This window comes from Parasteatoda tepidariorum, chromosome 5 (assembly GCF_982258835.1).
Source record: "Parasteatoda tepidariorum strain Cologne lab strain chromosome 5, Ptep-v5.0, whole genome shotgun sequence".
Classification (NCBI taxonomy): Eukaryota; Metazoa; Arthropoda; class Arachnida; order Araneae; family Theridiidae; genus Parasteatoda; species Parasteatoda tepidariorum.
In genome coordinates, this window is record NC_141759.1 from 19,383,324 (window position 1) to 19,400,456 (window position 17,133).

General features: G+C 28.8%; 1 protein-coding gene across 1 annotated transcript in view; it reads right to left on the minus strand.

Annotated features, from left to right (window-relative positions):
• Positions 1 to 2,512: 2,512 nt before the first annotated feature.
• The window catches only part of LOC107445259 (alpha-latrotoxin-Lp1a-like), a 46,535-nt gene continuing 31,914 nt past the window's right edge, over positions 2,513 to 17,133 (minus strand). Inside the window, exon 2 of the mRNA XM_043047455.3 lies at positions 2,513 to 2,532. The gene's annotated coding sequence lies outside the window, so the exon portion shown is untranslated. The remainder of the gene's footprint in view (positions 2,533 to 17,133) is intronic.

Sequence of the window (17,133 nt, forward strand, 5' to 3'; positions counted from 1 at the left end):
GCGACTAACTTTAAGGACATGGCTGCTGAAGATCTTTACATCAAAAGAGCTGATCTTTGCACCTTAAGAGCACAGTTAGAATTAATAATAAAATATTTATTAAACAACCACTATTCATAGCTTTTCTTATGCTCTGCAGCCTTTCTTATTTTTAATATTTAAAGATGTAAAGTTAGGAAGACAAAATGTACAGAGCCAGAAAAAGTTAAAAAAAAAAAAAAAGAAATTTTTTTTGAAAAGGAACTTTAATTAATTATTGCATAAATCGTCATTTTTTACTCAACAAAAACTTTGAGGACAAATGGATAACGAAAACACAAAAATTAGGTCTCTAGTATTAAAAAAAAATTTTTGTGTTCTACTGCATTATTTAAGTTTGAGATATTTAACTTTTTGATCACACTGGTCCAAATTTGTTGTTGTAAAATGAAAAAACAATACAGATTAACGATTAAAGTACAAAAGAAGAAAAAACATAGTTATACTTGATTCATACAAGTTTTCAAAGCTTATCCTGTAAGATAAATTTGGTAGAAAGCAGACATACTGAAACATTATGAAAAATTTTCACACTTGGAAACAATACACCCTTACATTCATAGTAACATATTAAAAATGTTTTATTTTTTTTATAGATTTGAACTGTGTCATGTAGTTAAAATTATTTATTGATAATTATTTAATATCTCTTTAGAGAGACACAAGAAGTGCCTCAACCATGGCTGAAGCCAAAAAGGTTAACTCCACAGCCAACTCTCCCATGCGATAAAAATAAAATATTGCCGGTGCTTCAGAAAGAAGTGGAAAAAGCTTTAGGGCTCATACCAAAACATGAAACAAATGCATGGGAAAATAAGAGACCTCCATGGTCCATTATGAAACTAGGCTGCATAGAGAGAGATCTTGTGGATTATATTTTAATAGATGAGATCAAACAGGAAGAGCCAGATTGGATCAATTATGATCAAGAGGAAGTAATGGTTAAATCACAAATAGCCGATTCCATATTGGATTTGTTGATAGATGATACCATTGCAACTCTGAAAAAACTAGAGGAAAATATGAATGGTCAAACATCTGGCTTTCTTTGATCAAAGAGTGTGTAGTGGCAAATTATGTTTCAATGTTTAACTGGACTTGATAAATGGACTGGAACTGGACTTGATAAATGGATTGGAACTGGACTATAAATATTATGATCAAGATTAAGTAGCGGTCAAGTTCTTAACGGCCGATTTCTTACTTGATCTTTTGACTTGAACTTACTTGATCACGAATCGGTAAATATTGCATTTTCTTTGATTCGAATGGTGTGTTGTGTTTAATTATGTCATACATATTTGGTTTTAACCTCTTATGCCTGGATGGCGTTATTAAATCAGAAAATAAATATATTTAATGATGGAATTTCATTTTATCCGTATATAGTTGAAAAGTAACTGTTAGTTTATTGCTTATCCTCTCAGATGATGTTCTTCGGACACCTGATTTTCCCATATTTAATTTAGTTAGAATAGTCAACAGCTGTTTTATTTTATTTTATAACCGACCCAATTTAGGTTATACGACTACAAATATTCCACTGTGAACCCTTGTTTCTTGAACCGAATCTAGAAAAGAAGTAAACTCCAGGATTAAATATTACGAGAAATTTGCCTTAGTGGATGGGACTTACTTTTAGATGGGACTTACCCGCATTTGCGTTGCATTGTGAGGAAAACCATGGAAACCTCCCACAGTTAGTCTGACGGCAAGGGGACTCTAAACCTATGATCCGTCTACCACTGAGGATATTTAACGCCAACTTTATTGTCCGTGCGATCTGGGTGCGGAATTTAAATCAACTAGCCATCGCTGGGAGTTAAACCCTTTTTACTTCATTGGGAGGCGAGAGCTCTATCCCCTATGCCACCACGGATCTGTCAACAACCATTAACAATAACAGAATATAAATAAAATTTCACATGGATCTAGAATATGAATAATTTTGAAATTCATGGCATTGACTCATGTTTCAGCCTTTTGAGAAAATTCAAGTTCTATTAAAGTTTATTTAATATGCAATTAATTATTGTCTTCAAAATTAATGAAAGGAGCATACTCAAAAACAAATTTTAATTATTTAAAACTATCAGTTTTATTTTTAATTCTTAACCATACCATACTTAGTCAATTCATATTTAATTCTTAGTAACGAGTAACTGAATTCAGACCACTTGATTTAGCATTCAAGAGTGCAGAACAAATTGTTAGGCAAGGACTTATCAACTTTTAATTATAGAGTTTAATGAAACATTAATGAAAGTAAAAATATTCTTAAAAATGCTCTCCTCTTTAATTGTTGTGAAACTGGTCAGAGAGACATGTGATATAAATAAAGAACTCTTTGTTGTTGCTTAGCAACGTTTAAATAAATTGATAAATCATCACCTCTGTTTTCATCAAATAATGCATTGAGAAAAACTGATCATCTTTCTTTATTATCTCATTTAGAATATAAAGATTCCATAGCTGCAGAAAATCTTTGAGTGTCTAAAAACAAAGAAAAATAAAGTGAAATTCAGAATCTCAAAAAAAAAGAGAAAAAAAAAGAGACATTCATGTAATTTGAAGACAAAGGCTTCAAAGCTGCAAAAGATTATTTCAATTTATAGAGAAAAAAATTCACATTAACCGTATTATTGTAAAAAAAAAATTCAATATATAAATTGAAAAAATTATTATTACCCTCTATTAAGTTTTCGAATGAGCAGATAATTTGGTACTTTTCCATTTCACTCATCCAGGAGAAAAAATTGTCAATGCAAAATAATCGATAGCAAGTAATTTCAGCTGCTTTTATAATTATTATTTTAAGTGACAACCACATTTTAAGAAGCTTTCCCTATCGTGATCTACGGTAGACTAATCGCCAAATCTTGGAAAGTCCCGGGTAGAAGTGCGCGAAAACATTATAAAATAAAAAAATAAGAAAAGACCAACTTGGAAACCAACATACCAATCCTGGGCAAACTTCTCTACACTTCTTTTTTTTAAAAAAATCTATTTGCATTGACACATCACAATGCGAAAATATCGCCGCCATTTTTAATAATTAATATGAAATAAACATAGAACCTGAAATTAGCCAACCCTGGACAAGCTTTTCTACACTTTTTGTAAAAAAATTGCAAATTTGGAATCCATTTGCAGCGACATATTACAATAAGGAAATATCTCCATCATTTTTAATAATTAATATAAAATAAACAAAATACCTGAATATACATTAGCCAGCGAAATGGAAAAGAACCGTTATGTTATTATTCCTTAAGTATTCATAAAAAAAATTGCCAAATGATCAGTTTAAAGCTACAAAAAATGACTCTTTAAGGAATGGACAGTTAATACGTATTATTGTGGATTTGACCTTATTCAGCAACTATTTTTGTTAGTATGGTATTTTGTTAAACAGAAGGAAAAAAGTTCGAAAGGATTACAGTTAATTAAAAATCAAGTTTTTTTACTTACTTTTAAAGGATCGAAAAAAATTTGCTTTACCAATAAAACTCATAAGTTTGTTCTCAAAATATATAATAACAAATAGCAGCAAATAATTGGTGAACAAATCTTTGCACGAATCTTTGCACGAAATTGAATTTCACACGAAATCTTTGCGCTTCAAATTTAATAAGTTATTTTGAAAAATCGTCATAAAGGGTAAATTTAAAGGTAAGCTTAACGAAGTTTAACTTTCTGCACAAGCATTAACTTGCATTAAAAGTTTATAATCGAAGCTTTCACTTAATTCACAATTTCCGTTTTTGAAAAATAGAATTTTTTGAAATATATTTTTAATTAAGACTTATTTATTTAAAGAGGATTATTTTTACGCAAAACTGAAAGCAAATTTTACGTCTTGTTGGATAAATGCTAATCTAATTTTGTAATCTATCCAACATTAGTAAGTACCTGCCAGATTATATATTTTAAACATTTAAATAGCGTTTGGAAGCTAAACATTCAAATTTTAGTCTTCACTCTTTTCGAAAACAACATGAAAATCAGTTTTAAACGAAAATAAATTAAATAAATTATTCAAGTCCAAGTAGTTTCCTTTTCCAAGTAGCAACTTTTTTTCCAAGTACCTTAGTTTCCAACTACTTTCTTACGATCCTTTATTTTTGTTAAGAAAAATAGGCCGCTGTGGTCACTGAAAGAAAGATACTTATGGTAAAATAAAAAATTTATGAAGTTCTGTTGTTCCAAAAAAAAAGTCAACAAAAATCTGCTTTTACAAATTATTGACTCTATAGAGTAATGAAAATAATAACTGAAACTAAATGCTGATAGACTGATTCTTCAAATCCAATTTTATATTATTTTTTTTTATCAATTTATTTTGATTATTTATTTATTTATTTATTACTTGTTTATTCATTATTTATTTATTTTTTATTGTTTTCCTTTAATTTTTAATGGGTAGTGTTTTCATGATATACAAATAATAAATTGAATTAATAACATTCCTTTCGTATATCCGTAACCTAAACTATACAAGGAAATTTAAGTAAAAGGAAGAAAAAAAAACTTTTTAAAAGCAATTAACTCTTTCCAGCATAATGTTGCCAATCTGGCAGCACGTATTCCAAACTGCTAAAAATATAGAACTGATAGCTTTTATAGTTTCGCCGTTAGTGGCTACTAAGTTAGTCTACCGACCACTGGCTACTAACAGAAATTTTTAATTTTCAAGTCTATTAACAGTAATACATCTTAGGCATTACTTTGTGATATTTTCAAAAAGTTTACATATTGAACATTCTTCTGACAGGTTAAAAGTTATGTCGGTGATCCATTTTTTTCCGATTGTACATACAGTATTTTAAATTGATCAGTTCAGAAAAAGCAGTTTTTTTTTTTTCGTTTTATCGAAGACAAGTTCCATTTCAGATTTGATTGTCATGGTGATTGTAAATAAAAAAATTAACTCTCTGAATTTTGCCTCAGATATTATTGATGATTAACTCCAAATAAATCTATCATTAAGGCAGCGGGAAAAAAAATTGTCATTAACATTTTTGGTTATTTTTAATTTTATTTAATTTTGCTTTTTTGAAAAGTCAATAATAACGTTCACGTCATATCACTGGTATAAGAAAAATTTAATCATGAATCGAAGAAAGAATTAACCGTTTTTAAAACCAATAATAAGATAGCGTTATTATATTATTAAAATTAATTTTATAAAAGCACGATATGTTTGAAATTACTAATTAAATTTATTTTTAAAAAGTACAATTTGAATAATTTGGTAGGGTTAAATCTTACAACTCTTTTATAAAAATGAACTTATAAATCTATTAAATGTATCATTTCATTGTTTTTTACAAATGGACAAATCGAATGTATAAGTGCACGCATACAAATCAATATTATTTCTCAATTTACAAATAAAACTTAACGTCAGCTCATTCAGTCACAGAACTCGTTGAAAAAGAGTAATCAAAGACATAACAACAATAAACACGCAACCATTGATTAATTGTATTAAAACTCAAAGCTTTTCTGGTACGTATAATCTCAAAGACATAATCTATTAAAAATAAGTTTTACATAAAATATGATTACATTTAAGATTGAAATATGAAATATGTTTACGTTTCGCTTATGTTTTAAATATGCTAACGAGTGCTAATGAAAGAGTCGATTATTGAATTCCATTATTTGTTCTGTGGTATGAATGGTAAGAATTATTCTGAATAGTTTGAATGTCTCCAAGCATCGTGAAAAAGCATTCTTCATCGCTCTTATAAAAACCATATTTCATAAATATCTCAAAAATGTTTTAGATGCGTGTAAAACCATTTTTTGCTCTCTTTTTTAGATGTGGTGCTCTGCTTTACTTATGATGATAAATGGTTCAAAATATATCAAGTCATTAATTACGATGTTTGGATCAGGATTGAACTAAAATTAAAAAAAACTTTTTCAACAAATTCCTTTGACAACAATGGATAATCTAAAATGACTTCATTATAAGACTATCTGTTACATTAATCTTCTTTTCCGGGTTGTTTATTTAGAAAATATTGAATATATTATGAAAGACTTAGGGCATTCTGTGTCTGTAATCCTATCTAAACAGTTATAAAACCACGTTCTTTCCGTTGGAACTTCTGGATTCTGATCTCCTAAACACATCTAGATTTGGATTTAATCTTCATTTGTGTAACCATTACAATCTACATACTTGAATCACAGAATTTTATATAACCAATTGTATCTAAGAAATTATATCTAAGAATTTGAAACTGAATAAAACGTATTAAGCTGATGGACGAAATGCAAAGATACACTGGTATTCAGAAAAACTTGCGTATCAATATGGATCAATCCAATCATTTTGGCCAGTTCATTTCGTTGGCGATATTCAGATATCTAGGCTTTTTTGAAAATTACACAGAAAACTCGTGGAACAGGTTTATTTTTTACATTGTTCGAACTTTCCTTGCAATTGGTTATATTGATGCTATGATTAACGCTTGGAAATATTTAATGAATTATCGTTTTGTGAAGATTGGTATTTGTTACGTAGTGTACTCATTCACAAATCTTCTGTTTGTGATAATTATGAACTTGAAACGAAAGAGGCTAACAAAATTTCTCCTTTCCCAAAACAAAACGATGCCACCGAAAAATTTAAAATTTCTCATGGCAGCATATTTTGTATTTTTGTCACCAATTTTGGTGTCGGTTACTGAATTTTTCCTGAAAGATGCCAATGAATTTAATGAGTATGATATATACGGTTACACTGTAACAAATTATTCTTTAATACTAACTATTAAAGCAGTAAGAAAGGTTTTTGAAGGACTTGCGTTTTCTGTGTGTCATTTAACGGCATTGCTTTACTATACGCTTTGTGGTGCCATCTGTTGCCGTATAAACAACTTACAAAAAACTATATTGAACGTTTCTGCCGAGAACTTTAAGAGACCGATTCAAATTACTGTTATTGAACAACAAAAGGACATTTTCACGTTTCTGAAGCAAATGGAAGACATATTTTCGGTTTCAATCTTTTTAGTAATTTCTTCGTATTTTTGGCTGTGTTTCTTCTGTACAGGATCTTTGACTGTAATTGATATGTCACTTAAGGAAACATTTTTTAAATTTCAGTATATCTTCATGCTTTTCAGCAATTTTGTTCCTTTGGTTTTGGTTACTTGGCAGGCAGCTCAAGTGTCCATCGAGCTGGACACTTTAAAGGAAGATATCTCAGAAAAAATGGATGCCAGATATTTGCGGGGACTCAAATCAGAAACAGAAATAGATCGATCCTTGTTTGAAAAGCCCAGTGTCGTTCTGTCTGGCCTGGGAATTATTCACTTCAGTAGAAGTTTCATACTCGGCATTCTTGGCACACTTATTACTTATGCCTTACTCATGATCAATGTCTGAATATATTGGATGTTGTAAATAATAATGAGACTAATGTAAAATTTGTGTTAAAAAACTGCAATTATTGTACATTAAATTTAAGCGAGAAAAAGTCATTATGGCTCTCAACATCTATTTATTTTACTGTAACGAATGTGAAACGATTGCCCGGTATGCCCTAGATCAAAGCTTTCTTAAGGTCCAGTGCCACTGCCCTGTATGCATTTAACCGGTAATCTGAACACTGATGTGTCTCCAAATCAATCATCAGCAGATATTAAAATATCGAAAAAATTTTATAATATCAACGAATAAATTAATATCAAATCGTATATAATAAATATTTCGGACATTTACCGAAGCGACTATGTGACTGTTGACGTTAACCGGAGAAAGTCGACATTCTCTTGATTTTAGACATGCACCGTAACATAGACACACACTAGATATTTTTCATTTGAAATGTCATACTTTTGAAATTGTGAGCAATCTTTGCAGTTCACCCGATCAGAATAGAGATTAAAGGTGCAAAACATTACTTGGCATGATTTTATTGCTCGTGGTTCATTATTGTAACTGTCACAAGTTTCCACTATCTACTAATTTTCTCCGGTACATATCCCATTCAAGGGACCGTAAGACACGTAATTCCACCATAACGGAATGAAAACAGCTTAGTATTGGTGCATTATCAATATAATGCTTTATACCAACATTGGTTTATTTAGTGACGATTCAAGAGGGGTTGCCTCATTTGAACTTTCTACGAAATGCATTAATCAGTAGCAAATGACTGGAGCCGAAATTTCAAAAACAAATAAGACAAGTCTTAAGAACATGACCATTTCTCTATCTGATCATTGATATATGTTGAAAATATTTATAAGTAGTGGTGGAAAAAATGCATGGAAATATTAATTCACTTTTTTGCTACCACTGGAAAAACTATTGTCTAAAACTACAAAAAAAAGTTTGTAGAAGTTTTAATAAAACTCTACCAATTACTATAATACCAGTTGTACACAGTACTGAAATAAATAAAGCGATATCTGTGGATTACGATTTTCTACATGATTCCCTTTAACGAATTTTCGAATTATCTTTTCCCAATTAAATTTGCTTTTTAGTCTATGGCATAGATTTTTTTCTTTTTAAATTTCAATCAATACATATTACCAATATTAGGCACGAGGTCAATAATAATATGGCGATATTTTATGGTTTCCCAAATGAATCTTTTCACAACAAACAAAGCGAACAAACAAATGTTCTCGGCATTAATTTGCCTTTTGGTACTAAGTCATTTTTTTATTTCAACTAAAACACATTACAAACATTTATTTAGCATCATTGTCGTCAATAATAACGTCACGATTCTTTATGGTTCCTTCAGTCTTTTAGTGGTTCTTTTAGTACTTTTTAGTATGTACCTTAATTCTATTCATTTTGCTTTTTTGCAAAAAACAAAGCGAAAGATTATTTCAATTACTTTCCTCCACCGCTAATTACAACTGCTCGAGGCAAAACATTCCTAAACATTATTCCACCGCGCGAATTACACCTTATGCTCGGTGTTATTAACACTGTTTTCACGCATATGTAGAAAGAGTGTGAAAATGAATCACTGACATGGGCAAAAGCTTGTCACATTCAGCGTGAAATCAGACGATGATGTTCTGGGTTTAAAGGAAATGCATGCAAAACACTTTTGGATAAAGTAGACCTTCTGCGCCAGTTTAAAAATCTTGCAGTACTGAACTATGTTAAAGTATTTGACGAATTCAAAAAAGTGGTTTCTGCATGCTTCGGAAATAATCTTGACCAAAATTACAAAGCATGTATAGAAGCTTTCAAAAATAGTTACATGAACTTAGGTGTCAGCGTTACACCAAAGGTTCATGCAGTTTTTTTTCCACATTGAACAGTTCTGTGTCAAAAACGGTGAAGGATTAGGTAGCATTTTTTGGGGAGCAGACGATGGAGTCCGTACATTTTGATTTCTTAAAGTCCTCCTGGGAAATGAATAAGGTTGCTGCAAATCACCCGGATTATCCTAAACACCTTTTGAGCGCTGTTTGATGATATAATGCTTCAAATGCTTAAATATCTGTAATTATAATTAAATTATGTTACATTTTCATATTTTATCAGCAGTAAAATGTTGAAATGATAAAAGTTTAATAGAATTACAACAGAAAAATTATTATTACATAAATTTTTTCTTTCTATTGATATAAAACAACGCCAGATTTTCCAAAATATCATACTTCGTGAGCAAAAATGTTCAAAGTAGAATTTTTTAAAGATCTCCCCACTGATTATTTTGATTTTTTAATTTTTATTATTTGTCAACATTGTCAATTCAGAATCTCTTCTAATTTTCAAGATGTAAGATAATTTTATTTAACTTTGGTTAAGGCACACCTTGAGTAAATATATTGCAAATATATGAACAAATATATAGCAAACCCACCCTTTCTTACCCACCCTACGCACTACAAAAATGGTGACACTTAGTATTCACTCGAATGAATTTAAAAAAAAAAGTCCTGGTTTGGAATTGAATGTGATAGGGTGCTCCACATAACAAGCGAATCATATTTGAAAAGAAAAAAAAAACATTTTTTGTTCTTGTATACCTAATTGATGATAGGTTAAATTACAGTAATTCTTTTCCCTAAAGTTATAAGTCCTCTTCCCAAAGATAAGTAGGTAATATATTGAACCAATTACCTAAATTAAATAATTTTTATTAATTAATTTGTTAAAAATGAAAAAAAAAATTTAAGAGTAAATTTTTTTTATGCATTCAGAAATTTCAGACTTTTCATACCAATGCGTAGATTTTTATGTTGATTTGATTAAGAAAAAATTGCTAACAAATTTATTTAGAAAATTAGTTATTGAATTGTTATGAAATTTAATTCAAATTTGCAATTATACTGTCAAATTGAAGCACTTCGTTTTATATGTTTTACGAGTAAGACAATAAAAAAAAGAGTTTTTCTTTCGTAATAAGCATTTATTAAATTCATAAAAAATAAAATTTTTCGCAACAACTTAAATTTCATTAATTTTTCTTCTCTCTAGGATATTTTTATTACATTTTTACGTTATTTTTATTTCTATTTATTGATATATTTATTTTGATAGATAGTTACCAGTAGCAACGAAATTGTTTCTAAGGCAAGCAGGTAGATTGTTTAATTGCAACGCACAACGGTTCTGAGAAATTATTTTGCATAAAAAAAGTTCCTTTACTTGGATAACATTCAATTTATTTTTATTTCTTTATTCATACAACTGTTCTTTTCCTCTTGATTGTATTATAGGTTATAAAGTAAACTGGCATCGGAAATTTTTATCCCTGAGCTCCACTGACATAGCTTATGAAAGTGTTTCAAAGTAGTGATTGTGCTTTATATTTCGTCATTTTTTTTTCTTCATCGGAGAAACATTTATATTTTTTGCCCTACTGACAATATCTGCCTTAAATCAAATAAGTAACGTAGCTTTTTGAAGTGGCGGAAATGTCTGTCAAGTGGGTGTGAAATGAAGAATACAAAAAATTTATAATATGCTCTCTAGATTGACAAATTATTCGTCACAGACTTTTGGAAAGAATTTCCATCCGTCATGGCAAGCAAACCCTTTATAAATATTTTACAGAAACGGTTTCAATCAACCTGGCTTACAACTGCTACAATTAATTTAAAGCTTCGTAAGTGCTATGGTTTAACTCACCACTCTTTATGCGGAAAAGAGGGCTACTATGTGAGGAGAGGGCAAAACAGTTTTCGTTTTAAACTTCAAAGCTAATTAGATATATAAAAAATATCTTACCTTTTCAACATTATGTTTGAGATGAATAAAATACAATATGAAAAATTTTACGTTGCTTACTCTATAGATTTTAAAAGTTTTAGTAAAATAAAATCACTTTCATTCTAGAAATTATGGTATCTCGTACTGAAGTAGGCGTTACTTTCCTTCAAGTTCCTATTCCAAAGAAGAAAAATACGATCCGTCTTGTGTACTTGATATTATCCTAAGAAATTATTGTTTTATACCAAACGTAATGGTGGATTTACAATCATCAGACAACAATTTCCCTTCCCCTGACCTGAGAAACTTAATAGAAATTACCATTCCCAAACGTTTCTCTTCGCTTCCTCCTGCCCATCCGAGAAATAACGATCTCTCCCAGAGGGCGTTTTGTATTATCTTCTTGCATAAGTTTTTAGTTACCATCGAAATGCATTAAGGAATTAAAATTTGATAAAAAAAATTTTAAAAATAAAGCTGGTGAAAAAAAATTTGAAATATTTTTTTAGTGTTATTTAATGTCTAACACAGGTATGGCCCAGATCTTGGCCAGAGGATACTTCTTTGTTCGCCAAGGCCCAGATATCTTAGAGGAAACGTTGTTTCTGATTCAGAATATAGTAGTCACTTATAGTCCGTGAGTACAACTCATTTATCGTTCAAGTTCGCTCCGATATTTTGGGAGCAATTTTTTCTTTTGACAAAATGATTCAGAATGTTTTAGTATTTTTACATAATTTTATAAAGTTCTTCAAAAATTATTTGATCATAATTTAATAACAATACATTTTATGACGCACTCTCTTTTGCTGCGAAAGTGCGCTTTCGTACTCTCATCCAGTCGAATTATTTTTTCCTCAGCCAAGCTAACCAATCACGCATTATCTCCTCCACAACTGCTTACAGCAATGCTTGTAAGCAAATCGTTGGTAGCATTGATGCTAATTTTCTGGATTTCATTTTAATCCTTTGAAATTTTTTAGTTTATTTAATTAAAGGTTTCTTTTAAGAGCCAACTATATATTGATAATACTTCATTTTTCCGCTTTGTTGGTAAATATTTGATTTTCATTTCGAAATTCGAATTGTGGCGTGCCCTATTTTAATTTTAATAATATTGAGTTACAAATATAAAGCGGATATTTATATATAGATACCGCTAAAGGAAATCAAAGTATTGTGGTTATGTTGATAAAATATTAAAATAAAAAAATTTTAAACAATTTCCATTACTTTATGAAGATAAAATATTAGTTCCAAAATAATTTTAAAAAAACTACGAATAACGTTTATGATCCATTATTGTTAAAAAATTTTATTTTTGTTTCACTAACAAAGGTCCTATGGTAAGTATTGTTTCAAAAGATGGTTATTTTAATGGCTTATTTATCTTATATCTATGATATTAAACATTTGTGTAGAGTCAAGCGCACATCTTATGTTGCTGGCTTTTTAAATTGACTTAATTATTACTTCTTTTTAAACTTTGGTGTATAAATTCAAAAGAATTTTTTTTTTTATTAAGATGTCCTTATTCGGAAGAAAGAAAACACAACTTTTATATGCTTTTTTTTTTGCTCTTACGAAAGAGCTGTGAAAATTACTCCTCTTAAATAAATACTTTTCTTAAGCTATAGGAAATTTAAGGGGATTTATTTAGGTTTTCTCTGTAGGCTCTGCAACAAGAAATTCGACAATTTCATATTTAATCATTGAATATTTTTGAATTGAATTTGAAAACAATAGTGGAGGTTCAAAACATGATTTATACATTTAACTTCAGATAGTGGTTTAAAAAATGTGTTTAATGAATTTTTCAACAGGCACTGTTTCGACAAATAACTAAAGAATTTCTCAATACTTATATGTAAATGAATTATTAAATATCAAACCATAATGGAATTTTTAATTTTTAACTGAGTGGTGGAAAAATTTTCATATTTCACAGAATTCAAGTTTTAAGTATTTTTACAAAAATAAATAAAAAAAAACTGAAAAATTATCGCAGATACAGTGTCATCTCCCTTCATATTATAACTATAACTGCCATAATCTGTGTTTTACCTTTTTACATTGAATTATCAAATCATCATGATTTAAGATAAATAAAAAAGATTTTAAGATCGTGAAGTAACTATAATTGCATAAAAATTTTGAAGTACATACATATTTAAGTGTTTTAGTGCAAAAGAAACATGAACCAACGGGAGGTTATCGTAGTATGCAGACAACTGCTTTTGTTCTGAAACTTCTTTTGAAGAAAAATGTCGCGAACTGAAAAGTCAGAATTTTTTAAAATCAATTTGGAACTAATATTTTATCTTCATAAAGACTGTGGCTGTCGGCGAGAAGTCAGAGGCTGGCTGGTCAGAGAAGGTGGCTTCATACCCAACGCAACAGCGATACGAAACACTATTTCGCTTCTTTGCTGCAGTGTGTCTGTTGCAAGTGATTGCAATGCAAGTACCTTTACACCGCATGCGACAACAAACCTGTTTCCTGGCTAGTATATGCGCTATTTTCTTCTGTATCTAGTTTTTGTTTCATAGCTCATTTTATCATTATTTTTTCTTTGCATTTATAATATTTTTTATATCTATATTATTTTTTATATTTATATTATTTGTTATATAATTTTTTATATTTATTTTTCTTTATGATTTCAGTAGAAGTTTCTTCATAAATTGCCGAAATAAACTTTGCGTCACATTTTTACAAATATTGTATCCATAATTTATTCTAAATTATTTATTTATTTTTTTAAATTTTTGTCTTATAATTTTGTCCACTAATTTTTAATACTTAACTAATCTTTTTTCGGAAGGAAAATTCATTTTTTCTGTAAAAAATTTTTTTTCTCGGTTATAAACCCGTATTTTCATTTTCGTAAATAAAATAAATTATTGGAATTTTAAGAACAAAATAAAAATAAATAAAATAAAATAAATCAAATGATAATAGAAAATTAAATAATCCAAATACATAAGTTAGGAAAAATGAAAAATAGAAATTATTTTATTATCAAAATTCTTGTTAGGAAAAATATTTTTTTCCAAAAACATTGTTGTGAACAATATTTTGAATATTGCAAATATATCAAGTTTGCAACTTAACATTTTGTATAGAAGTGATAGAAAAGATTTTATATCCATATACAAAAGCCTCAATATAGTGTTCCGAATTCGGATTGGAGCCACTTATCCAATATTTTTAAATGGATACCTTTTATTATTTAGTGACCCTTTACAATATGAGCCTGAGATATTACATTATGAGAAGTACAGAAATGTGGAAGTGTTTTTCTTTTTTCATTTTCCAAAAATTGTTGAAAAAATTTAAAAAAAAAAAGGATTACATCTTACATCACGTTTTAAATATGCTAGATATCTTTTTCTTGCTGAATGGTACTGTCGCATTAAACCAGGCATAATCAGTCTGACAGAACCACTCGTAGCTATATTTTATAACACTCCAAATAAAAATTCCTGGAAGATAGGTTACGATACCTCAACTATCAACGACAGACACGTGAAGCCTATAGCATAACAGAGAAATATAATAAAAATTTAACAATTTTATAAGTAATTTCTGTTCTTGAATCTGGTCCATTCACTTAATTGGCGAAAAATTTCAAATATGTTCCTAATCTTCTTTGATTTTTTAAACTCCCAAAAGTTTCTCTGAGCAAATAAAATCAATTTACTTCTTTCAGGAGTGGAAAGCGAGACGGAAACGAGGAAAGGCTGGTAGTAAAACCATTCCAGTTATAGCTAGTTTTGGGGAGGAGCTTACTTACTCTTTTTATAAATTTTTCAACAATATCTACTTTATCTTGGAAAAGAAGCAGTTTTATATATATGCCAGAATTATAAAAGAAATCTTGTTAGTTACAGATATTTCATTTTTTTCGAAAAAAATGCTGGAATGAAATGTTTTACGTACCAGGTTTTTCTCTTTTCCGTCTTGCTATATAAGAGGTTTCACCCATGACTTCTATTGTTTAGGAAGCCACTCTTGTACAGTAACATCTTTTTTGACAAGATTTGAACTTCTATTTGAACTCTTATTATTATTCAGAACTCTAATTTTCCATACAGATTATTAAAATAAATACTGCATACTGCCCTTTCAAATTGAAGTTGATCATACTAGTTGGCACCACTAAGGCTTGACAAAATTTATGTAAAACCTTCACGCCTATGAATCACGACTTTTGTATATATATAATCATCATTTATTCATGCTCATATTCAATTTTCTGTACATATTTATGGCAATTAATGTAAATATCTCTGTTCAAGTTGTACTGTTTTCTAATCAAGGTTGTATTTTCTGTACATTTTTTCATGGCAATTACTGTAAATATCTCTGTTCAAGTTTGTATTTTCTCTAATCATGGTAATATTATTGTAAAGCTATCACAACGACTGCTTATATTCAAAATGTTTTTATCTCATCTTTGTAGTTTCATGATGAATGGGATAGGGGCCGCTGCGCGGCCCAGGTGCCCAGCTGTTTTTAAATAAAGTAAAGTAAGTAAAGACTTCTTTTGTTTCTATGAAAATATTTAAGTAGGAAAAAAGCGTTCTTTTTTCATCATTTCTATACGTATCCAATTTTATCCGATCATGATGAACAATACCGAGTTTTTTCATACTTCCATAGAATAACCAATTTTCACTAAAAAAAATTATTTTTTTGTTTGTTTTTAAATGTTTTATTTTTAAAGCCAAAGATCGATCTGATTTCATGCAAATACAAATTCAAGCAATTCTGTTAATGAAGTTGATTTTGAAAAGAAAATTTAAGAACCTGGTTTTGTGCACCATTTCCGTATTTGTAAAATTTTATGTAATCAAAATTTTTCACGAAATTTTCCAAAACTTTTCATTCAAAATTTTAGTTTTTGTAATAATTACCCATTTATGGTCCCTTCATTAAATAAGAGTAAAATTGAATTAAAGTAAATAAGAGTAAAATTGAAAATTATTTTTGTTAAAATTAACTACAATTTCCACAAATTAAAAAAGTTTGTCTGATTTCATGGCATTAACTCATTAACGTTAGCTTTGCATTTCTTTATGAAATATAATTTTTAGAAATTCTTTTCTAATAAAACAAACGTTCTAGTTTTTAATAATAAGTACTTTTTAATAGCAAATAAAAAACAAAATTTGTTCACCAAGAAAAATATATAATTAAAAATAATTAAATAAAAATAATTAACTAAAAAATACAGCTTTCTAATCTCTTAAGCGCTAACTATCCGCCATCTTTTCCTTATTTCACTGAACCTTTTACTTTTATTTTTTAACCATTTCAAGAATAATGCTTTAATTTTTTATTCAAGGTTTAATAAAATCAATTTAAAATTATTTTGACTAGCAATAAAAGAATTAATTTAAACAGCTTGATATTTATTTGAATGCCAATTTATATTCTAGCAAAATTCATCAATGATTCCCCGTTTAATTGACTATTAATAGCTATTTTACTACCACTTGAGAACATCTAAAATGAAGAGCAAAAAAAAAAAAAAAAAAAAATTAAACAGATATGCATTTAAATATATATTCTGTTCACTTGTGTATCAACAATTACAAATGTGTAAAATAAACTAAATGAAGAAAAGAATTATGCTATTAGTTTTTCGCAATTCAAATACTTATTCAAAATATTCAATTCAAATAATAATTCAAAATACTTTTAGAGAATTGAATAGAGAGAGTATATATACAATTCACTTTTCATAATTAACAAAACGCACTAAAAAAGCATAAACCAAAGTGAGATTAGCAGATTAATCCCACTTGAGAATTTTGAAAATTTATCTTAGGAATTTATGAAGTTAGAAACACTCTCAAAATCAAGACCTATCAATATATA